This window comes from Falco biarmicus, chromosome 14 (assembly GCF_023638135.1).
Source record: "Falco biarmicus isolate bFalBia1 chromosome 14, bFalBia1.pri, whole genome shotgun sequence".
Lineage (NCBI taxonomy): Eukaryota > Metazoa > Chordata > Aves > Falconiformes > Falconidae > Falco > Falco biarmicus.
Window position 1 is genome coordinate 24,250,862 of NC_079301.1, and position 24,953 is coordinate 24,275,814.

General features: G+C 50.0%; 2 long non-coding RNA genes across 2 annotated transcripts; one reads left to right on the top strand and one right to left on the bottom strand.

The window, feature by feature from the left end:
* Positions 1–3,146: 3,146 nt before the first annotated feature.
* On the top strand, positions 3,147–10,774 carry LOC130158899 (uncharacterized). Its single transcript, XR_008825534.1, has 2 exons — positions 3,147–6,170; positions 8,977–10,774. It is a non-coding gene; the product is annotated as an uncharacterized LOC130158899 (long non-coding RNA).
* Positions 10,775–14,878: 4,104 nt separating this feature from the next.
* Positions 14,879–17,763, bottom strand: LOC130158992 (uncharacterized). The gene is made up of 2 exons (XR_008825580.1): positions 17,629–17,763; positions 14,879–17,102 (listed from the first exon to the last, which is right to left on the bottom strand). It is a non-coding gene; the product is annotated as an uncharacterized LOC130158992 (long non-coding RNA).
* Between the last annotated feature and the right edge of the window lie 7,190 nt (positions 17,764–24,953).

Consider the following 24,953-nt stretch of genomic DNA (forward strand, 5'->3'; position numbering starts at 1 on the left):
TGACACCCCAAACGTTGATTATCATTGCAGCATGCCATAGCATAGCAGTCCACGAGCTTGTGGCCTTGAGGCACAACAATTTCAGGACATTGCACCTGCGGGTGACTGCTACTCATGTAACTTGTTGTTGGTTTTGTTGGTTTTGCAAGCCATCTTGGGCACAAGAGGAAGATAAAAACTGTGTCTCTGAGGTCAACAATAAATCAGATTTAGAGTTTCTCGTTGTGTCTTAAGGCCTTTTGCAGAGGCATGGGGCATGCTCTCTGCCTTTGTGTCCTCACCAGGAGTGGGACTAGTGTCCGTAAGAGCTGGAGAAAAGGAGAAAATGGAAGAAGCACGGGCAGATATTTTTTATGCTTGGAGGGCAAAAAGAGGGGCACGTGTGTCGTGTGTGTCTCTTTGTCGTTACGGGTAATGTTTGGGTAACGTAGAGTCCGAGATGCTGTTGAATATTGTCAAGAGAAGGCATCTGATAGCAGAAGCTCTAAGAAAGGGTTCAGGTAGCTGCTGGCTCCTGATGCCTAGGATGCCTGTGGAGAGGTACTACTGCTGGTGCTACAAGATGATGACCTATCTAGAAGGAGAAAGGAAACGTGGATGGAGTCGGGTGAAGGGCAGTAGTGTTAGTTGCCAAAGTTATGTGATCTGTGAGGTTTGGATACCGTAGGGTTCCCTCGTTCAGATCAGCCTGTTGACTTCAGTGGAAGGTGAAAGGATGAGTATTATTACGGCATCCAATTCTGCCAGTACTTCTGGCATTTTGCCTTGACACGCTTTCCTTTCCCCACAGCCGATCCCAGTTTTTTTCAAGAGAGTGCTATAAAAATATGAAGGTGTTTTTTTCACTTTTAAAAGGAGTAGCTCTTTTGGGTGTGTATTTTGTTGCCTTATGAAAAGCATTTGCCAAGAGTTAGTTGGCGTTGAAACTGAACAAAGAAGCCATCTAGTGTAGCACTCATGTTTTACCTTAATTTCCCGATCCACGTCACAGAGGTCAGAACTCCCCTGGACGCGAGCACTGTAGCGCGAGCTGACAGATGGGGAGGAACGCTGGGGGAGAGGCGTGTCCTGGAGTCCCAGTCTGTGTGCAGGCTGTGCAGAGGCTTGGAACCGTTTCTGCAGAAGCTTTTCCAAAAGAGAAAGCAACGTGTAAAGGAGTGGCTTGACTCCATTTCTGCAGCGCTTAAAGCAGTGCGAAACGTAGGGCTAACACTAGTCCCCAGCAAGGGTGTGCAGCAGAAACACATCTGAAACTGTCGCTCGCTTGAACAGGAACACCTGTAGGTTAGCTGCATTAGGTTAATTGTTACAGCTGCTACTACACAGTCGCCGAGAATCGCAGTACATATCTACGGCAAATGCGTAACGCTGGAGGAGAATGAGAGTGCTGCCGGGTAACTGCTGGTGGAAGTCAGGTGAGGAAACCATTAAGCCTGCAGCTTGAGGCTAAAGAGTTACGGCAGCAGGAATCTTGTACTGGAATTTATGAGCACAGCTGCAAAGCTGGGTCTGAACCTCAGTGTGCTGCTTCTAGAGAACGGTGTCAGCCCAAGTAAAACTGCTGGCAGTAAGTAATCTAAAGAAGCTTTGTGTGTGAGGGGAGGAGGCTTCTCCTGGGCTTGCTTGTTGTATAGTGTGATGTTTTCTCCCCGGCGCTACCAAAGCACAGTGGCGTTACAGATCTGAACACAATACAGTTATGGTTTAGCTGTCGTACTGCTTGACACCGTCTCCCTTCCAAGCTCTATGTTCTACATGTGGGATGCTCACATCCCTCTTTTTGGTTCTGCGCGGTCCTCCTTAGCAATCGGAGACCGTCAATTCAGGTTACATTGTTGAGAAGTGAGGGAGAGTGTGCCGCAGCAAAGAGCCATGTCTTCCCCCCTCCTACCCACCCCATCCCCCCACCCCCCTTACCTTTTCAGGCACAGCAGAGTTCTTCCCAAGCCTTTTGGGAACATCGGCACGTCCTTCTGAGTGTCCTTTTGGCAGGCTGCTGCTTACAGCACAGACCAGAGTGTTGTTTAATCCTGTGCAAGAAACCAGAAGATACAGGTTTTTCCTACAGTAAACACGCACAGTCAACTTGGCAGGTGATCTCCAAGGAGAGTCTGTGCTGGAAGGATGGAAAAGGGAGGTATCGGACCTGAAGTTTGTAGGCCCTGATACAGGGCTGATGGAACAGTGTGTAAACCCTGGGTAAACCTGTCATACTTGGGTAGGTGGCAGAGGGCCGTAAGCAGTCTGTTAGGGAGGACGGTGTGACCAGCCGCTACCTCAACAGTAATGATGCTCCAGGTACGACCCGGAGAGTGGGCAGGTGGGGTGAAGCCCACTCCCTGAGCGGTGCCAATCAGGAGAAAAGTGTCACTTGTCCGTGTGTCTTCAGAACAGGCTTGTGGTTTTCAATGAGAGCCGCGGCATTTAATGAAGAACTGGAACCCTCCTTTCTTAGCCAGGCTCAACGGATTTTCTTAACGAGCCGCTGTTTTTCTGGTGGAATACCAGTCCAACTGGGTTTCACATGGCAAAGCAGCAGTGCTGTGAAGTAGCTGGTGGAGGATTTTCAGCACCTTGATTCTGTTCAGATACTAAGCCGAAAGTAGTGACAGCTGAAACAGTTACTTGTTGTCTTGGTGCAAGAGTTGTAGTTGCACCTTGTAAAGAGTTTAGTGCGGCTAAGCTGAGGTTATTGCTTGCTGAGGACAGGTAAGGCTGCTTAGTCGATTGAAATGAAGGTAGCAGCTTTCTCTGCGGAAATGCTCCTCTTAGAAATGGGAAACGGCAGCAGTGGGTACTTTTGGAACAAAATGGTGGTTACGCTCACATTTCTCTCTGTGCGTGCCAGGGCAGTTGTCCTGGCTCTCTGTGTGGTCTCTCAGCAAGTCTTACCTGGTATGTGGCGGACCATCCGCGGATGGGGGATGTTCCTGGAGTGATGGTAGTAGTTTTCGCCTGAGCAGCTAAGCTGCGAGTCACGCCGGTTGTTCTTCCACATGTCGTGGCTCAAGTGAGGTTCACACGTTGACTCAGAATCGGTCTTTGTTGTGTGAACTTGCTGGCTCTCGTGTGGAGCGTCTTTGTTCAGGTCACAGGCTGGCTCTTCCGCCGATGGGCTGAGGCCAAACGCTGGGGGTGAGGTGGAGAACAAGTGAGAACAGCAAAGGAGACGTCCAGGCCTTCTTGGTTTCTGCCTTTCCTAAAGGTTGTGTGCGCAGGGAGGCAGCCCCCTGTCTCTTTATAGTTGCTATCTGTTGTAGAGTTTGGATTGAGAGGTTGAATAACAGACTAGGAGCTGTTATTACCGTTATCCTGTGGGGTTTTTTTCCCTTTCCGGTAGTAGCAGTCCCTAATGTTCACAGTCGTCTTTGCCTCAGGCACTTGCCTGGCACACTCGGTACTGTAACGTCTAAGACTGGGAACACCCCAAGACAGTTGGTTTGTTGAAGGCACCTGGCAAATGTCACACGGGGTGTGAGCTAATGTGTTCTGTTGTGATGCAGTCACGAGGTCATCAAACACTTGCCATGGCAACCGCATTCCACAGTATAGTGGTGGGTCACAGCTTGGAGGTGGGGGTGGGGGGGTGGTCCGTGAGCTGGGGAACCCCCCTGGGAGAAATAAAATCCTGTTTCTCTAACTCTTATTTATATCCAAGCTCAACTGTGGGTCAATCTGTGGTAGCAGCAATTACAAGTGAAGGTGCAGAGGGCACCTTCCCCACTGACATTCAAAAGTTAATTTGGGATAAGGCAACTACATTTGCAAAAGAATTCAATCTTGGTGGTATCTAGTCAATTTTACTTACATTTCTGATTAAATTATTAAATGGTTCTTATCTCGACCCTCGACTTTGAACATTCCTTTCTGATTCTCCTCCCCACCCCTCTGGGTGGTGGGCAGTGAACAAGCAGCTGTGTGGTGCTTGGTTGCCGGCTGGGATTAAACCCCAGCATTTTGGTACATCCTAAAACAAAAACCCCAGCTTCAGCCACCCAAACCACACAAACGAGCACATCACAAATAGCTTTGCTTGACTATCTACTTACTGTGGACCTGTAAGCGTGTAAACGACCAGTATCCTAGTTATGGCACAGAGGCAAGAGGTGAGCATGCCACCACTCTGTGAGGGTAAGAGGAACTGACTGTCGTCTTGGGGTGGAGGGTGGTGATGTGCTCCCCCTGTCCCCATCCCCCGTCCCCCCGCCCCGCATTCTAACCTGTGTTGCATCACAATGCTCAAGTGATGACCACCAGTGGTGGCGGTGACGGGCGGCTCTGGTCCTGGCTCACAGTGCGTTCCGGGAGACAGATAAGAGCCCGACAGCCAAGGGCTAGTTTGAACAACGTGCCCACCTGGCAGTCTGGCCACGGTCTGACTCAGGCCAAGCCTGGAAGAGGCTAACTTCTGTAGTCGGTGTGCAGATGTGACTGTGAGGTAATTCTCTGACTCCGTTAATCTTGGACGGCCCAGGGCCCGTTGAGCTCTGCTGTGCGGCACCAGCTGGCACAGCTCTCGCCTTGAGTAGGGATGCCTCTCTAGGCTATATGCAGCATTTTATCTCTGTTTTGCTTGTTTCTGAAGGGAAAACCTTCATTTGGGAACGCTGAGCACCGTATGAAAAGAGCTGAGGCTTGAAATCCACAGCAAAGGCAATTAGTGCTGACCTGCACCCAGTTCCTCGCAGCAGGATGTTGTGCCAGGAGAGGGCAAGGACGTGAGCAGCCACGGGGCCTGCGCCTGCGGGTGCTGAGGGAGCCAGCGGCTCGGGCGATCACAAGTCGAGCAGGGTGTTGCACGTGGTAAGAGAGGCGCATCCTCTCGCAGCACGTCTTGCTGACCTACTGAATTGTGTTTTCCCATCAGCACGATCGGCACATTGTCCTTGTTTCACTGTTCACTGAAAGCCATTCCCACAGGTTACCGAGGAGCTGGACTGTAAAGCCAAGGAATCGGGAGCAGGTACAGCCACAGGCAGACAGAGTATGGTTCTTAAGTAGCTTGCACAATGGCATATTTTACTATCTCCGCTGGGCTCTTGTGAGCGTCAGCAAAGGGATTCAGCAAAGCCTTCACATTCTCACTGTGTCCCTGCCGCTGAGACTTCAAGAGCCACTGTCCCCTGTTCTCTTTGCAGCTACAGTGCCACTGGGAGCAGTGGGTTTGGAGGGCAGGCTCCCAGGGAGGTGGGAAGAGGGGACAGCTTCTAGCCAGGGCTCCGCCGTGGGTGGGATGCGACAAGGGTGGGGAAGAGTGTGACAAGGGAATCGGGGAGGCAGAAGCCCTGCAAAGAGCCAGGTTTCTGCAGGTGGGTGGTTTGTTTTCATTCTAGCGCTTTGGCTGATCAAGGGTGGGACTCTGAGCTGAGAGGCTTGGCTAAAAGGCCAGAGCAGTGCACCTGCAGGAGCACATCACAAGACTGGCTCCCAGTGTGTTGGAAGGGCTTGGGGTATCGGCAACCTGACTGCTTTGCAGCTGACCGACTCCTTGGTGCGAGAAGTCAGTGGTGGCAAGATTCAAAACGGGCATGTCTGTAGGAGAAGGCCTCAAGGACAAGAGTCCAAGTACTGATAGCCTGATGAACAGAGACTCGTTAGAACTTGTAGGGCACAAGCCCTGGGAGCAAAGGAACAAGCTAACTGCAGACCCCTGAGCCAGCACAGTTGAGGAGGCAACCAGCCGGACAGAGAAACAAGTAGCCAGATAAGGGAACGGATGGCGCCGATATGTCACTTTGTTAATCAAGAAAGCCGCGTAGAAAGAAACCCCCTAATTTTGGAATAGAAATTGTTGCTATGTCAAGGTAAACTAATAAGTTCCTATTGTTCTAACGGTGTGCCTTAAATATCAACCAATCAGTGTTTGTTACGCTTAAGATTTAACCAATCGGTGTGTAATATGTAGAAGGTAGAAACGTATATAATTGTAGAGAAAATCACTAATAAACCGACAACTTGCTTGCATCAAGCTGCGTCCCGTCTCTTCATTCGCCGCACATGTCGGTCTTTTCACTCCCTTTTTTTTGAGGCTTTGCAAATAAGAACAGAGCGCTACAGTGAGCTACTAAAGAAAGAAGACCTACATCTGTCTGTCTTCAGATGTTCTCAGTGAGCTGGGTGAGAAGAAAGCCTGTGGGACTGGAGGACTGCTGGATCACAATCACCACAAGGTAAACTGTGGGGTCTGTTTCCTTACAGGGCCTTTTTTTTTCTTTCTTTCTTTTTTCTATTTGTCCCTCCTTGCACCTTATTTGATGTTACTCTGTTGATGTGTTTTTGACTTGATCTAGTCGTTATGGTATGGAGTGTTGGCACAGCTGGGAAGGGGTTTTTGTGCTCAACTTGGACACAGGAGTTGCCAGGTCTAAAGAAGCAAACAACATTTGTTTATCCTTTGCTCTTCCTCTGAAAAACTACCCGGTTCCTGTGATGTGCGTAACTTTGTACTTAAGCAGAAACTTGCCTTTACAAGAGGCTGTGGCTGATGCTTCCTAGTTCCGCGGCTGCATGCCCAGATTTTATTTATGGTCCTTTTGGCTGTATGTCACAGTGTGCCATATATGCAAAGTAACACAGCACTTTATTTGGTGAGCTTCCATTTTGCGTGAGCTTGTCTTCCCTTGCCCTTCTCAAACATTTTCAAATCACGGCTGAAAGGCTCTTAACGCGGAGACCCTTTGTAAGGTAAGGATTATACTAGAGCAGTGTTTTGCTTAAGGTTTTTGGGCAGGAAAGAAACACAACTCCTCCACAACCAAAAGCAGAGGTACCCTTACTAGCTGTCCCAAAGGCTGTTGTATATTGCAACCCTGATAGCTTACAAGCTGAGCCTAAAAAACAGCTTTCAGGGCAGTAAGGCATGAGTAAGGTGGAGAGAATCAAGCTGCCTCTCCAGTCTCATGTTCTAAATTTTGTGTAGGTGAGGAGAAGGACGTTTGCACTGAGGTTTTTGTGTTTTGCTGTGAGTACATCCACCGCACTGCTTAGTGTAACTGCACCATTGCTCGCCCTTTCTCTTTTGATTTGGTAACTCTGGCCTCGGTGCAGCAGTGGAAGCAAGCCGAGGACGGTACGGGGCTCAGCAGAGGAGACTGCAGGGCCTGCCCTGTCCCTGGGGAGCTTCTTGTGACAGGTGTGAATTTGGGAAGTCCTGTAGAAGGAGAAAGTCCTTCCGAGCGGCCTTGTCAGGCTTTGAAGCGCCTTAATGAAACCGGCCGTCTGGTGGTGGGAGACTGGAGGCGTCAGTAACAGGGCAACTTGCTTGTTGCTTTTTGCTTATTTACTTAGAATCCTCCTCTCTTGGGATTGACTCTCCATGCATTTCCACGGGCAGTTCAGTGCCTGCATTGCCATGTTAAAAAGGCATGAGGGAGACGGGTATGTGTGAAATACTTGATGCCAGGAAACTGACACGGTGTAAGAGGAGACTTTTGGATGATCTGAGATCCATGTAAAACACTGTGTTGCAAAGCACAGCTGCAGGTGTAGCTGGGAGAGTGTGTTTCCTTCTGTTCAGGTTTGTATGCCAAGGCTAATGCTTTGTAACGTACGCTACAAGACGGTGTTGCTTCATTCCAGCCTGCAGTGGAGGCTGCCGGCTGTTCCCACTGCCGCCTTGTGTCCTTGCACAAGACTGTTGCTGCTATCGCAGCCCATCCAAGAGGCCTCTGTTCTCCTGTGGAAGCCACTCTGTTTCCATCAGTTCCGTTTTCACTATGCAGATAAAGGAAGTTCCAAGGCAAGGGAGAAGAAACGTGCTCCTTACACTCCTCTTGTCTCTTCAGCCGGCATTTTTGCCACAGGTGCTTTCTGCAGTAACAGCGATAGCGATACAGTCCTTTGAGAGCTCATGCCTTCACAGCACATTTCAGGTGAATAGCCTGCTTAGTGAAATGGCCAGCTCTTCAGTATCAGCGTCCCAGGGAGCAGCTGGCTTTCCAGTCAGCCTGGGTGCAGGAAACCTCTAATAAATGTGACAGTTTTCTGTAACTTGGCTCTCGGCGAGTGTGAGATCCATGCTGCTCCCCCGTTTCTGAATGCCTGCCTAATTCTCTGTCAGGCTTTTTTTCCCTCCAGGGCTCCTTTGAACCTTTCTCGTATGCTGTTGCTTGGCACTGAGGCTGCTTGCGCTGGGGGCGTTCTTTGAAGTCAGCGTTCTCCGGTGGTGTCAGCACTATTCCTGTAGCCCCAAGCCTGACGAGCCACCCCTCTGTCCCACATTTGTCATCCAGGTCTGGCTTACTCACCAGCCAGAGGGCCTCCTGCAGCCTTGCCTGCTGCTGCCGAGCCACAGTCTGTGTTGAGAGGGTTTTTGGATAGCCTGGGGTTGTTCTAGGCAAGAATCTGCCAGTGAGGTTTGTATGTAATGCTGTCTGGGGTTATTGTCACTTAGGGAAAGTTTTGGGAGCTGAAACAGGAGGAGGAGGAGGAGGAGGGTGGCTGTTACGGTCAGCATACTAGAAACGGCAAGAAGGGGTCATGGACTTGGAGACTAATAAGGATTTTTGCCACAAGCGCAGGTGGAAAAGTAAGAGGAAGACAATGACGGCAGGTTTCAGGAAGACTTTGGGCTGCGCTTATGTTAGGGAGGGGACCAAGTCCTCGTCAAGGTGCATCCACAGCAATATTCCTGTCAAACGAATGTGAGAAAGCATTAGTGCCTGTATAGAGGGCAGTGGTGAGAGCTGAAGTAGTGGGGGGCCGTTCCTCTCTGTCCCTGAGGGCAAGTAATTCAAAGTGGAGCCGCTGCAGGAAAGCGCTGCGGTAGTAACTGGGGGCTCACAGTGTGCTTGGCTTTAGGCTGCGGCTGTAGCAGACTTGCCTTGTGCGCTTCTGCTTGTGCTTCACCAGATTTAGCCTGAAGATGCTGCAAGCGAGTGCACGAGAAGCTCTGTAAGGATGGATGTGGGAGGTGGTGCTACCAGCAGTTCTTTTACCTCCTTGTTGAAGAGCTGGTGGTCTTTCTTGGTGTTGCAGTGTTTGAGATCATCCTTGCGTACCTGGAGAAGGCAGACTGGAAGGACGCCTTGTCAGTGTCTTGCCACAGCGGAAAGGGGCTGTTGCATTGGGAGAGGCCGATGATTCATCCAAGCATGCTCTGTCTGGAAAAGAAGATGAAGACGATGACTCGGACAGCAACTAGGCTTCACAATGAGACAACGGGAAAGATGGGACACGTAGTCCATGGGATGAAGTTGGGACGTGAAGTGGTTCCGCTCCAAAGACCATCTGCTGCCCTTGTGACACCGGATTGTCCCAATGCTCCATAGTTCCGTAGCTGGCCCAGAGCTGTTTCTGGACATGAAGGGCAAAGATAAATGCGTTTTTTTACCCTGAAGCTTCCGTATTAATAGCTTATTTTTATAAAAAATAAACCAATGGCAAATGTAGAATTTATTTTGTTTCCCAAGGAAGCGATTGCATTCCTGTTGTTTTTTTTTTTTAATTCTTTTAAATGTGACTTTTTCTACATACCAAGTTGGGCACGTTACCCAAGAGCATTAGTAGACGCTATTTGAATGGATGCCGCCTTCTCTGTTTCTGCCCTAAGTTTTCTTGAAAGCGGTGAATGGTGACCTCACAACCTGTTCCGCTAGTGCCGTTGCAAAGTGTGCATGAACACTCGGCACAAACAAGCAGAAATTCTAATTTTCCTGAGCTCCTCAACAGACAATCACCAGCAACCAAGCTGCCTTCATCAGCTGAGCCACGCTGACTTGTATACCATGTGTAGTTAGCTGGGGTCGGTAGATGAGCTACGAGCGTGGGGTTACGCCAATGCTTTAGACTTCAGCTTGAGCAGGGTGGATGTCTGCGCAAGCGCAAATCACGTGCCTTGGTTGGCACATGGTGCGCATGGAGTTGAGGCGTCACGATCGCTTTTGGTTACTTCTCGGTCCTCTTAGCAAAATTGATCACGGAGCCTCAGAACAGTACCAGGAGGCAGGAGCTCTCTCTTTCAAGTCACTTACCGAGTTTCAGTAGGCCTGATTTATGACATGATCCTGCGTGCATTGTTTTCTCTGTCAAATATTTTTCCTTTACAAAAAGAGGCATAGTCTCAGTCTTGGCTGGATGTTCTGGTTCCACTCGTTTCTAACTGACTGAAGTGCTCCTGCAAAGGACAGAAACAGAGACCGTGGAAGCGCGGCTTCGCTTCAGGCTTGTGAGCCTGCCCCATCCCTTTCTCCTGTAGGGACTAGCCAGGTAACTGCAGCTTCTGAGCAAGTACAGCTTCCGCGCGGGTCAGCTGAAGAGCGTAAGAAGACATCATCGTAACTGTTGTTCTGAGCTGAGCTGGAATCAGGGGGCTGACCCAGGCATGGCTTGGCTTGTATCCATTTTCATTCCTCCCTCTGTTGTTACGGCTTTCAAACGGAGACTAGAAGTGGGATCCCCACAGGCCTGTAAAGGGTTGGCAACCAACAGGTTGTGGCTTTCTACAGTCGGTGCGTTTCTGTCTGTTCTTTTTGAATAGCCATAGAAAAGCCTGTTCTGTTAGAAGGGTGCCTAGTGGCTCGAGTAATGTGGGCTTTTTTGTTAGGCTTTATAGAAATGTGATTGCTTTTGTTCCAGAAACGAGAACAGCTTTTTCATGAGAGCATTGCTGCTCTTATTTCTGTAACAAGAAGTGCATCGTGAGTGTGCCTGCCATCTATTACGCTGATTCTCTGATGTAAACGTGTCAAGCAATGCAATTACAAGGAGTTACATCGTTACAGCTGAGGTTCTGCGCGTTAATGCACATAGCACCTATTAAACCTGATCTAAGGCTCTTCAGCCTCTCTAAGGTTTCCTTAAGATGGTTTCGTACACGTGCCTCATCTCCTCAGGCTTGAGAGTGCACGAGCAGGTGGCATAGACAAACTGGGGACTTTGGAGACTTTCTGAGTGGGTCCGAAAGCCTCTTACGGCATTACGCAGCCTGTCCTGCATCGTTGCCAGTGACATTAGGCAAACGCACCCGCGCCGTGCACATGCACGTGTTTTCAGATCAAGCTGTTGCAAATCTGAAGCTTACCTGCCTGTGGAGAAAGAGAAGGAAAAGGTGCTCTGCATTATTCTGCTCTTAGCACCGGGAGCCTTCCAGCTCGGCAGCATCACAGCAGCTTGGGGACCGGCTGTGCGGCCTCTTTGTACACATTGCTTGTCTCAGTCGCCCGCTCTTCCTGTCCTCTCGCTGGCGCCTTAGCCAGGAGTTGGGGCATTGCTGCTGTTTCCCTTTGCTCTCTCTTTGTGCTAAGCTCGTCAGGTGATACTAGGCTGAAGTTCATGCCTGTGGTCATGAGTCGTCTCTCCCGGATGCTGTCCTCGGGATGTGTTAACTGGCGAGATAGAACAGCAAGCGAGAGTAGACTGGGGTTTCGATGGGCTCAGCCCTCTGGCTGCTGCTGCCGTTCTCAGCCTTTCAGCATCCTACAGTTCTGCAGCCACCTAGAAGAGGCTGTTCTTGGCGGGCCTGGACTCACACTGATGTGCGCACTGACCCTTTTCTAAATGCTTTAGGTGCCTGGCTGTTCATCAGTGTATTCACCAGCCATAGACACGATCCTAAGAGAGTAAAGCGGTGATTTGCTTTCAGGCAGCCGGCTGCAGCTATGTGAAGTGGCGTGTTCAAGAAGCCCCGAAGGGCCCATTCTTGCAGTGAGTCCAGTGTGAAGTTACTGTTGAAAACAGCCAAATTAGTTGCAGCACATGAAAATTGCCCCAGCATCAGGTCAAATGCGAGATGTTGAAACCTTTGGCTTTGGACGTTTGTGAGAAGTTCTGAAAGAACAGCTTGTTTAAGCAAGTGTGCTTGTGTGATTTGTGACCCCTCCAGCGCTTGCCATGATGCTGCAACTCCTCCTGAGAGAGCAGGGAGGCAGTCCTCCTGTCTCACCAGCGTCTTTTTGCAGCATGAAAGCGGAGGCTGGTAGGCTGGCCATGGACCGACATGCCTGGGAAAAAGCATGCTGAGCGGTCTTGGCCTTGTGCTGTATTTTGCTTGGGTCCTGATATACGTGCTGTCACGTACTTCACATGCTGTGTCCTGTGTCTTTGTTTAATGCCCGAGTGTCTGTGGCCGCCTCTGTGAAGAAGGTCGTGGACTCCCCAAGTAGTACGTCCTACCTCTGCAGCAATGGGCAGCTGGTTGAGAAGTCAGGGGGCCAGATATGTGTATCGGGGGACATTTGAGTGATTCAGTATTTTTAATCTCATTTTACTTTGTTGCAGGGAACACCTGTTACATATTTTTTCTTGTCTTCTCATGTAGAAGGAGAGTGGGTGTGGGTTGGGGAAGTCGGTTACCCTGGTGTAAATTGTAGAATCCAGGTGTGCGACACGACTGACTTCCTTGGGAGGACACTGTTAGTGCATTTCTTCTGGCTTCCTGTCGTTCTCAGATAGAATTGAAGTGTTCCTTTACTTAACTACAGCGAGTAAGTTACAGAGCTGGTAATAGTCAGTGTTATTCTAATGCATTTTATTCTGCTTCTTGACTGCTTCATGACATTGTTTGGAACGGCTGCACAGGTAGCTGAGTTTAGCGCTCTGTGTTTGTTTTTGTTTTTCAGGAGGCTCTGAAAACTTGGCCATATTCAGTCATCACGATCCAGTGCATAACTCCTGCTTACTTCTGCGTTCGCTGTGCACTCCAAAGAGTTTACGTATTTCTCGAGTGGGCCAGCTCTGCAGTGATAAGATTACGTCTCGGGAGAAGGATAGAAAGAAGTACTTGCAGAAGAAGCTTAGTTTGCAAGCTGAGGGCTTCACGAAGCATTGAGCAATAGTCGACATGGATGTGTGACTGTTGCAGTCAGTGTACTACCCGAACCTTCTCAGTAACAGCAGACACATCCTAAAGACCAGAGACTCCCAGCTTTTGGGGGTAGGGACAAGCAATAGTTCAGAAGCTGGGACGTCTAATTTTATCAGAGGACACAGAAACGCCGCTGCCTCACAGAGCAGTCTTGAGAGTTACTCTGCCGCTGCTGCACCCTGACGTGATTGTAAGAATCTGCTTCAGCTTCTCCTGCTAGTGAATCCAGGCCTCTAATAAGGCAGGCAGGTGGGATCAAGGATAACATAACACAAACAGCTTTAATGCTTATCTTGAGTCACACGTTGAACATAACCTTGTTCTTTCTTTATTACTAGGATGGGCTTGAGAGAGCTTTGTTGTCAGGCATCTAGCAAATACAGTCACGGGTGCTTTGGAAAGGGAAATGGGTGAGAAGGTGCAATTGATCGTAACTATCCTTGCAAACTATTGCCCTTCTGGCTCTTACCACGTTTGTTCCATGACCTGTCAGCTTCAAACTTCATGGAGGGAATGCAACCGTGCTGTTGAAAGACCACATTAATGTGGTTGCTTTAGTTTTCGTTCTGTTCAGTAGTGATCCTGTGAGGCCTCTGCGATGTAATTAAGTTTTTCAGGCTCAGCTACTGCAGCATGGTGCTGAGGGACAGCTGGTAGGAAACACTCAGGACAGAGATTTGAATGGGTTTAAGACAGTCATGAGTACAGCCCAAAAGCATTCGGTCAAGTTCAAGTGTGGCCCATTCAACAGGTCATTACCACAGCCCTGTCAGTGTGTGGTCACTTAACCCTGCTGTCTGGTTTCCAGATGACTTTGTAGTGTTTACACCTAAGACACCAGGGAAGTTGCAAAGCACTGCCAGCTCGTCTCCTGCTAGAAGCTCCGTCCCCATTTACTGCAGACGGCAGACTCCTACTCTCGTGCAGCTGTATAGAAATTACCTCTCTCGGAAAATGTTCCCCATTTACATGGCTTTGTGCGAATGAGTTTCTGCCTCTGTGGTCTGAGTTGGCAGGCAGACCTGAGTAATGCCCACTCTGTGTGACTGGCCTTTGGCCAGCCATTCATAAAAACTCTGTTTCCTGAATGTGTGGCCACACGTTCCTTCACCCTTACCAGCCTGCTCTGCTGGGGGCTCTAGCACAGCTGGGCACGTGCAGCAGTGAGCGAGCAGCACGAGAAAGCCGAGCTGAGGTTGGCCACTCGGTCTTGGCATACTCCTCTCCTGCAGCGGGAGATGGGAATGGAGGTGGTAGTTGTGACTATAGTAGGCATGATTTGAAGGCAGGGGCCCTTGGAAAGAGAACACTGAGCTCTGCGCTGAGCTAAGCTCCTCTTTCTTTAACGCTGTGCGGCCAGGGTTTCTCTCCTTCCCCGCAAATGGCCAGATGCCTTGAGTGAGCTTGTCTGCACCGAATCATCTGAGTCTGGAAAACAGATGGGAGTAGGGTTGACTTGTCACCTTGCCTTGTTTTTGTGAGATTTAATTGGCAGAGGTATCTTTTAGACGGGTAAACCCCAATTCTTCCGCTTTCACAGTCCACTCACAGGGCCTGAAAAAGGGCCAAACGCGTTTCTGTCCTTGTTGGCTGTATTTCAACGGCTCGAGGTTTGCACGGTGCATTGGAAGGCTGGTTTTGGTCTCATCCTGTCTTGTCCGTGTCTCACCCCACCGCATTGGATGCTACAGTGTGTGCTGCTTCTCTGCCAGTCGTGAGAGCTGTGAAAGCAAATTCCAGCTTGCTGTGAGGCAGACGACTGCAGTCATTGTGCAGGCCACATGTGGCAAGTCCAGGGTCTTTCTTTTTCTTGGTTTTTTCTTTTCTTCCCCAGTGCCTAGGGCTTGGTGTGCATCTCTGCAGACAGTGTGTGCGTGCCCCTCTTCCTACCCCAGTATGTCTGTGACTGCAGAGCCAAGCCTACACACAAGAGCTCTTTGTGCAGGCCTGGCTGAGTCACGCAAACAGATGACCCTGATGCCAAAAGGCGTTGCCTCTGTGCCTTTTTTCATTTAGCTCACGTCTCATGTACCTATGCAGCATGGTTGGGTTGAATGACTTGAGGACAAAATACAATGAACATCAAATTGTTTTATTAGGAAGTCTGAACGCCTGTCTTTATAATCTAAGTGCTCAGATCACATATTTCTGTATGTGAAGGTGGCTGGGAGATGCTGCAGCGGCTGTGAATAGGGGAGGCCTCTGCTGGAAAAGGGATATCCGTGGTTTGGGGGCAGCCGTGGTACAGGTGAGATTTCTGGTAGAGCGTGAGGGCAGGACGGCCTCTTGTTTCCACCACACTTTCTCAGCTGTAGCTCTTCCCTGGGAAGAGCGTGTCTGCTTGTGCTGGACCTCTCTTTCTCAGCGTTGCAAACAAAAGATGTTCTTTCTCCCTTTCTGGAAAACATTTTGGAAAAGCAAGCTGTATATTACCAGGCTAGGCTTAGGATGATGTTAGACTCGTTTGGCTTTGTTCGGTACGCAGCTGAGAGTATAGAAGCACATCTGCTCTTTGGCAAAGAAGCCTCACTGGGCACCACTGTGGAAAAGCAGAGGTGCTTGCTTTGGAGGTTTCCTCTTCCTCCTTCTAGTTCTTAGGTAAGATTACTCTTCACCCTCTCCTCCAGCTGAGTTCCAAGCAATAGTAAATGCTGGCAGCGTCAGAGCTGGCATGAGTGGCTTTGTTAAAATGATCACGTACGCTGGGACTGGCTTGTGTTGCCTCTGTGTGCTTCAGAAGGGGCACAAAGAGGTGACAGTGGCGTTCCTTGGCAGCGCCACTATTTTTGGCTTGCCCTGACTGGGTAGAGGGTGCAAGAGTGGGCTTTGGTAGCTGGAACGGTCTGAGAAAGCCTGACGTAGCCTGCAGAGAGCGAGGGCGAGATGTTAGGTGAGGGCGAATGCCATAGTTTGCTGGCAGAGGGGGTTGCAGCTTGCGTGTAACTTACAGGAGCAGATCTCAGAATGTCACAGGCTCACAGAACGGCTGGGGTTGGAAGGGACCTGTGCAGGCCATGTCGTGCAACCCCCTGCTAAAGCCGGTTTGCCTAGAGCGGGTTGCACAGGGTCGCGTCCAGGTGGGGTTTGAGTATCTCCAGGGAAGGAGACTGCACAGCCTCTCTGGGCAGCCTGTGCCAGGGCTCCGACACCCTCCAAGTGAAGACGTTTTCCCTCACACTCGGATGGAATTTCCTGTGTTTCAGTTGGCGCCCGTCGCCCCTTGTCCTGACGCTGGGCACCACTGAAAAGAGCCTGGCCCCATCCTCTTGACACTTGCCCTTAAGATATTTATATGCACTGAGGAGATGCCCTCTCACTCTTCCCCAGGCTACACAGGTGCATCTCTGTCAGCCTGTCCTCATAAGGGAGATGGTCCAGTCCCCTGTGGTCTTTGTAGGTATAAACTGTGCACCGCAATGTAAAAGGAGGTTGCTCTCCAAGGGGTTTCCAGTGCTGCTAAGACTTGGTACTTGTATCAAACTTGTATCAAATCGCCTGGCGTGGCTTGTACTTAGGAGCATTTTTGCCGAAGGCTGCCCGTGATCAACTTCAATCACAAAGTTACCTTTTCCATAGCAGGAGAACCCAAAAATTTCTGGTTGTGGGGTTTAGCTTATCCATCATTGTGGCAACCTCCCTGCAGGTTTTACGTGGCCGGAGTCATTTCCCCGTCTAGGCTTCTCCGATGTGGGGGGAGAGGCTTCAGCAGTCGGGCTGTTGATGTTCTCTGCTGCACCTTCCTCAGATTTCAGCACGTCTTTCTCAGTCAGTTCTCAATCCACCAGACTGAACACAAAGTCTTTCTCTGAAACGTGAAGGTAGCAGAAATTTTGTTCAAATTCCCACTTGCTGCTGATCTGGATGTTTGGGGGTGAATTCAGGAGTTCCCTTACCACGTTTTCAAAGGGCTTAAAGACACGAGAGAGACATTTTGTTTGCTTTCTGCCCGCCCCCAGCCGCCCAGAGCCCCAGTGGGAGAGCGCGTGTTTCCGCCCCGCACCAAACCGGAGAGCGCTGAGGTGTAAGTGACTGCTTTCTGTCTGCTGTCACCTGACTGCTCAGCGCAGCCACAGCTGGGCCCAGCGCACTTTGCTGGACCTGATACCTTCCACCTCGGCAACGCCGCTCAGCTCAGGTCAATTAGAATTTCAGGGTTTGATGGGAACGTACAAGAGCGCGTGCTTCTCAGAAAGGGATGCAGGTGCGTATCTTTGTTACCTTGTTTACTTGCCCTTCCAAACCATTCTTGGATCTTGGTAAGGGAGTCTGTCTCCAAAAGTTGGCTGATTTTTTCCAGCACCTAGAAGACGTACAGAATAGTGACCATGAAAGAAGAGAAGCGGATTCGTGACAGTTTTTGCATGTGTTTCCGTTTAGCTCTAGCTGTGTGAGTGTGCGGCTTTACGGCTGTGCAAATTGCCTAGCCCAAGGTGTCCCATCAGGTTTGCCACAGTGTGAGCTAAGGACGCCAGCCTGCAAAAGGTGATATTGCATGAGCGCCGTGTAAGCGGCACTTCAGAGACACCGCAAGGAAACGCTAAGAGTGTTTACTACGAAGAAAGCCCCTTGCATGTGTCATGCCAGATTTACAGGCTGCCTTTTAGAGAACAAGTTTCAGCTGTGTCGTTCCACCAGTGATTGCCCATAGCAACTTCCAGGTAGGGGAGAGCAACTGAGGAGTAAATGCTAAATACAAAAGCCAGTAGTCTCCCCACGGGGGTGGTGGCGGTGGGAAAAGTGGCCAATGAAGTCCCACACCATCCTCAAGAGAACTAAGAACGCATACCGTGGTAGGAATCCACGTACTGTAGCCCTCGTGTCTTTACCTTTTTTTCCTGATCTGTGTCGCTGAGGTCAGAACTCCCCTGGACGCGAGCACTGTAGCGCGAGCTGACGGATGGGGAGGAACGCTGAGGGAGAGGCGTGTCCTGGAGTTCCAGTCTGTGTGCAGGCTGTGCAGAGGCTTGGAACCGTTTCTGCAGAAGCTTTTCCAAAAGAGAAAGCAACGTGTAAAGGAGTGGCTTGACTCCATTTCTGCAGCGCTTAAAGCAGTGCGAAACGTAGGGCTAACACTAGTCCCCAGCAAGGGTGTGCAGCAGAAACACATCTGAAACTGTCGCTCGCTTGGACAGGAACACCTGTAGGTTAGCTGCATTAGGTTAATTGTTACAGCTGCTACTACACAGTCGCCGAGAATCGCAGTACATATCTACGGCAAATGCGTAACGCTGGAGGAGAATGAGAGTGCTGCCGGGTAACTGCTGGTGGAAGTCAGGTGAGGAAACCATTAAGCCTGCAGCTTGAGGCTAAAGAGTTACGGCAGCAGGAATCTTGTACTGGAATTTATGAGCACAGCTGCAAAGCTGGGTCTGAACCTCAGTGTGCTGCTTCTAGAGAACGGTGTCAGCCCAAGTAAAACTGCTGGCAGTAAGTAATCTAAAGAAGCTTTGTGTGTGAGGGGAGGAGGCTTCTCCTGGGCTTGCTTGTTGTATAGTGTGATGTTTTCTCCCCGGCGCTACCAAAGCACAGTGGCGTTACAGATCTGAACACAATACAGTTATGGTTTAGCTGTCGTACTGCTTGACACCGTCTCCCTTCCAAGCTCTATGTTCTACATGTGGGATGCTCACATCCCTCTTTTTGGTTCTGCGCGGTCCTCCTTAGCAATCGGAGACCGTCAATTCAGGTTACATTGTTGAGAAGTGAGGGAGAGTGTGCCGCAGCAAAGAGCCATGTCTTCCCCCCCGCTACCCACCCCATCCCCCCACCCCCCTTACCTTTTCAGGCACAGCAGAGTTCTTCCCAAGCCTTTTGGGAACATCGGCGCGTCCTTCTGAGTGTCCTTTTGGCAGGCTGCTGCTTACAGCACAGACCAGAGTGTTGTTTAATCCTGTGCAAGAAACCAGAAGATACAGGTTTTTCCTACAGTAAACACGCACAGTCAACTTGGCAGGTGATCTCCAAGGAGAGTCTGTGCTGGAAGGATGGAAAAGGGAGGTATCGGACCTGAAGTTTGTAGGCCCTGATACAGGGCTGATGGAACGGTGTGTAAACCCTGGGTAAACCTGTCATACTTGGGTAGGTGGCAGAGGGCCGTAAGCAGTCTGTTAGGGAGGACGGTGTGACCAGCCGCTACCTCAGCAGTAATGATGCTCCAGGTACGACCCGGAGAGTGGGCAGGTGGGGTGAAGCCCACTCCCTGAGCGGTGCCAATCAGGAGAAAAGTGTCACTTGTCCGTGTGTCTTCAGAACAGGCTTGTGGTTTTCAATGAGAGCCGCGGCATTTAATGAAGAACTGGAACCCTCCTTTCTTAGCCAGGCTCAACGGATTTTCTTAACGAGCCGCTGTTTTTCTGGTGGAATACCAGTCCAACTGGGTTTCACACGGCAAAGCAGCAGTGCTGTGAAGTAGCTGGTGGAGGATTTTCAGCACCTTGATTCTGTTCAGATACTAAGCCGAAAGTAGTGACAGCTGAAACAGTTACTTGTTGTCTTGGTGCAAGAGTTGTAGTTGCACCTTGTAAAGAGTTTAGTGCGGCTAAGCTGAGGTTATTGCTTGCTGAGGACAGGTAAGGCTGCTTAGTCGATTGAAATGAAGGTAGCAGCTTTCTCTGCGGAAATGCTCCTCTTAGAAATGGGAAACGGCAGCAGTGGGTACTTTTGGAACAAAATGGTGGTTACGCTCACATTTCTCTCTGTGCGTGCCAGGGCAGTTGTCCTGGCTCTCTGTGTGGTCTCTCAGCAAGTCTTACCTGGTATGTGGCGGACCATCCGCGGATGGGGGATGTTCCTGGAGTGATGGTAGTAGTTTTCGCCTGAGCAGCCAAGCTGTGAGTCACGCCGGTTGTTCTTCCACATGTCGTGGCTCAAGTGAGGTTCACACGTTGACTCAGAATCGGTCTTTGTTGTGTGAACTTGCTGGCCCTCGTGGGGAGCGTCTTTGTTCAGGGCAGGCTGGCTCTTCTGCCGATGGGCTGAGGCCAAACGCTGGGGGTGAAGTGGAGAACAAGTGAGAACAGCAAAGGAGACGTCCAGGCCTTCTTGGTTTCTGCCTTTCCTACAGGTTGTGTGCGCAGGGAGGCAGCCCCCTGTCTCTTTATAGTTGCTATCTGTTGTAGAGTTTGGATTGAGAGGTTGAATAACAGACTAGGAGCTGTTATTACCGTTATCCTGTGGGGTTTTTTTTCCCTTTCCGGTAGTAGCAGTCCCTAATGTTCACAGTCGTCTTTGCCTCAGGCACTTGCCTGGCACACTCGGTACTGTAACGTCTAAGACTGGGAACATCCCAAGACAGTTGGTTTGTTGAAGGCACCTGGCAAATGTCACGTGGGGGATGAGCTAATCTGATCTCTTCTGTTATGTTCCAGGCTCTAGTTCAACAAATACTCTCTGAGGCACCTGGCTCGGGTGCAAGCGCATCCCCAGTGGAGTGATGGATCTTAGCGTACGGGGGGAGTGGTCCGTGAGCCAGGGAAACCCCCTGGGAGGGCAGAGACCTGCCAGGAGCCAGCAGCTCCCATGAGAGCAGCTGAAGAGGTGTGGGCAGGGCCAGGGGTCCTGGAAGCTGCTCCTCGCTCCCACAACGTTCAGCCCTGGGGAGCGCTGCGACCGGGGCGGGCAAACAGGTGGCTTTGCAGGGTGGCCGTTTGGGTGGGAGGGCACCTCTTTCAGGGGGGGACATTGCGCTGGCCAAAGGTGAGAGACTTGAGGTACACACAAGCCAGCAACTGGACATTGTTCTGTGGTCATCTGCACAGGTCAAGGGCCATGCAGTGGTGGAGCTAAAGATCCTTAGGGCAGCGAGGAGGGTGCACAGCAAGCTCGCCCCCCTGGGATAGCTAACTGAAGTTTTCAAAAATGAAGTTCATGTGAGAGGGTTCTCTTCTTCACTAAAAACTTTTATGGATTTTCTTTGGCAATTGAAACTGTCTTGTGAAAGAGAAGTCTAGAATCTCACTAGTTACTTAGCAACCTCTTTGTATTATATACAATAATTCCTGGTACAATATGTTTTGGGGATTTTAGGGGTGTTATTCTACCCAAATAGCAACTTACGACATGCCTAATATTGAGATTGGTAAAATTAAATGACAACCAAGGATGTTTGGGGTTTACCCAGTATGGTGCACCAGAATGGTGCTACCAGCCGGCACTGTCATTTTTATATTGTAGATAAAATGACACCCCAAACGTTGATTATCATTGCAGCATGCCATAGCATAGCAGTCCACGAGCTTGTGGCCTTGAGGCACAACAATTTCAGGACATTGCACCTGCGGGTGACTGCTACTCATGTAACTTGTTGTTGGTTTTGTTGGTTTTGCAAGCCATCTTGGGCACAAGAGGAAGATAAAAACTGTGTCTCTGAGGTCAACAATAAATCAGATTTAGAGTTTCTCGTTGTGTCTTAAGGCCTTTTGCAGAGGCATGGGGCATGCTCTCTGTCTTTGTGTCCTCACCAGGAGTGGGACTAGTGTCCGTAAGAGCTGGAGAAAAGGAGAAAATGGAAGAAGCACGGGCAGATATTTTTTATGCTTGGAGGGCAAAAAGAGGGGCACGTGTGTCGTGTGTGTCTCTTTGTCGTTACGGGTAATGTTTGGGTAACGTAGAGTCCGAGATGCTGTTGAATATTGTCAAGAGAAGGCATCTGATAGCAGAAGCTCTAAGAAAGGGTTCAGGTAGCTGCTGGCTCCTGATGCCTAGGATGCCTATGGAGAGGTACTACTGCTGGTGCTACAAGATGATGACCTATCTAGAAGGAGAAAGGAAACGTGGATGGAGTCGGGTGAAGGGCAGTAGTGTTAGTTGCCAAAGTTATGTGATCTGTGAGGTTTGGATACCGTAGGGTTCCCTCGTTCAGATCAGCCTGTTGACTTCAGTGGAAGGTGAAAGGATGAGTATTATTACGGCATCCGATTCTGCCAGTACTTCTGGCATTTTGCCTTGACACGCTTTCCTTTCCCCACAGCCGATCCCAGTTTGTTTCAAGAGAGTGCTATAAAAATATGAAGGTGTTTTTTTCACTTTTAAAAGGAGTAGCTCTTTTGGGTGTGTATTTTGTTGCCTTATGAAAAGCATTTGCCAAGAGTTAGTTGGCGTTGAAACTGAACAAAGAAGCCATCTAGTGTAGCACTCATGTTTTACCTTAATTTCCTGATCCACGTCACAGAGGTCAGAACTCCCCTGGACGCGAGCACTGTAGCGCGAGCTGACGGATGGGGAGGAACGCTGGGGGAGAGGCGTGTCCTGGAGTTCCAGTCTGTGTGCAGGCTGTGCAGAGGCTTGGAACCGTTTCTGCAGAAGCTTTTCCAAAAGAGAAAGCAACGTGTAAAGGAGTGGCTTGACTCCATTTCTGCAGCGCTTAAAGCAGTGCGAAACGTAGGGCTAACACTAGTCCCCAGCAAGGGTGTGCAGCAGAAACACATCTGAAACTGTCGCTCGCTTGGACAGGAACACCTGTAGGTTAGCTGCATTAGGTTAATTGTTACAGCTGCTACTACACAGTCGCCGAGAATCGCAGTACATATCTACGGCAAATGCGTAACGCTGGAGGAGAATGAGAGTGCTGCCGGGTAACTGCTGGTGGAAGTCAGGTGAGGAAACCATTAAGCCTGCAGCTTGAGGCTAAAGAGTTACGGCAGCAGGAATCTTGTACTGGAATTTATGAGCACAGCTGCAAAGCTGGGTCTGAACCTCAGTGTGCTGCTTCTAGAGAACGGTGTCAGCCCAAGTAAAACTGCTGGCAGTAAGTAATCTAAAGAAGCTTTGTGTGTGAGGGGAGGAGGCTTCTCCTGGGCTTGCTTGTTGTATAGTGTGATGTTTTCTCCCCGGCGCTACCAAAGCACAGTGGCGTTACAGATCTGAACACAATACAGTTATGGTTTAGCTGTCGTACTGCTTGACACCGTCTCCCTTCCAAGCTCTATGTTCTACATGTGGGATGCTCACATCCCTCTTTTTGGTTCTGCGCGGTCCTCCTTAGCAATCGGAGACCGTCAATTCAGGTTACATTGTTGAGAAGTGAGGGAGAGTGTGCCGCAGCAAAGAGCCATGTCTTCCCCCCCGCTACCCACCCCATCCCCCCACCCCCCTTACCTTTTCAGGCACAGCAGAGTTCTTCCCAAGCCTTTTGGGAACATCGGCGCGTCCTTCTGAGTGTCCTTTTGGCAGGCTGCTGCTTACAGCACAGACCAGAGTGTTGTTTAATCCTGTGCAAGAAACCAGAAGATACAGGTTTTTCCTACAGTAAACACGCACAGTCAACTTGGCAGGTGATCTCCAAGGAGAGTCTGTGCTGGAAGGATGGAAAAGGGAGGTATCGGACCTGAAGTTTGTAGGCCCTGATACAGGGCTGATGGAACGGTGTGTAAACCCTGGGTAAACCTGTCATACTTGGGTAGGTGGCAGAGGGCCGTAAGCAGTCTGTTAGGGAGGACGGTGTGACCAGCCGCTACCTCAACAGTAATGATGCTCCAGGTACGACCCGGAGAGTGGGCAGGTGGGGTGAAGCCCACTCCCTGAGCGGTGCCAATCAGGAGAAAAGTGTCACTTGTCCGTGTGTCTTCAGAACAGGCTTGTGGTTTTCAATGAGAGCCGCGGCATTTAATGAAGAACTGGAACCCTCCTTTCTTAGCCAGGCTCAACGGATTTTCTTAACGAGCCGCTGTTTTTCTGGTGGAATACCAGTCCAACTGGGTTTCACATGGCAAAGCAGCAGTGCTGTGAAGTAGCTGGTGGAGGATTTTCAGCACCTTGATTCTGTTCAGATACTAAGCCGAAAGTAGTGACAGCTGAAACAGTTACTTGTTGTCTTGGTGCAAGAGTTGTAGTTGCACCTTGTAAAGAGTTTAGTGCGGCTAAGCTGAGGTTATTGCTTGCTGAGGACAGGTAAGGCTGCTTAGTCGATTGAAATGAAGGTAGCAGCTTTCTCTGCGGAAATGCTCCTCTTAGAAATGGGAAACGGCAGCAGTGGGTACTTTTGGAACAAAATGGTGGTTACGCTCACATTTCTCTCTGTGCGTGCCAGGGCAGTTGTCCTGGCTCTCTGTGTGGTCTCTCAGCAAGTCTTACCTGGTATGTGGCGGACCATCCGCGGATGGGGGATGTTCCTGGAGTGATGGTAGTAGTTTTCGCCTGAGCAGCCAAGCTGCGAGTCACGCCGGTTGTTCTTCCACATGTCGTGGCTCAAGTGAGGTTCACACGTTGACTCAGAATCGGTCTTTGTTGTGTGAACTTGCTGGCTCTCGTGTGGAGCGTCTTTGTTCAGGTCACAGGCTGGCTCTTCCGCCGATGGGCTGAGGCCAAACGCTGGGGGTGAGGTGGAGAACAAGTGAGAACAGCAAAGGAGACGTCCAGGCCTTCTTGGTTTCTGCCTTTCCTAAAGGTTGTGTGCGCAGGGAGGCAGCCCCCTGTCTCTTTATAGTTGCTATCTGTTGTAGAGTTTGGATTGAGAGGTTGAATAACAGACTAGGAGCTGTTATTACCGTTATCCTGTGGGGTTTTTTTCCCTTTCCGGTAGTAGCAGTCCCTAATGTTCACAGTCGTCTTTGCCTCAGGCACTTGCCTGGCACACTCGGTACTGTAACGTCTAAGACTGGGAACACCCCAAGACAGTTGGTTTGTTGAAGGCACCTGGCAAATGTCACACGGGGTGTGAGCTAATGTGTTCTGTTGTGATGCAGTCACGAGGTCATCAAACACTTGCCATGGCAACCGCATTCCACAGTATAGTGGTGGGTCACAGCTTGGAGGTGGGGGTGGGGGGGTGGTCCGTGAGCTGGGGAACCCCCCTGGGAGAAATAAAATCCTGTTTCTCTAACTCTTATTTATATCCAAGCTCAACTGTGGGTCAATCTGTGGTAGCAGCAATTACAAGTGAAGGTGCAGAGGGCACCTTCCCCACTGAAATTCAAAAGTTAATTTGGGATAAGGCAACTACATTTGCAAAAGAATTCAATCTTGGTGGTATCTAGTCAATTTTACTTACATTTCTGATTAAATTATTAAATGGTTCTTATCTCGACCCTCGACTTTGAACATTCCTTTCTGATTCTCCTCCCCACCCCTCTGGGTGGTGGGCAGTGAACAAGCAGCTGTGTGGTGCTTGGTTGCCGGCTGGGATTAAACCCCAGCATTTTGGTACATCCTAAAA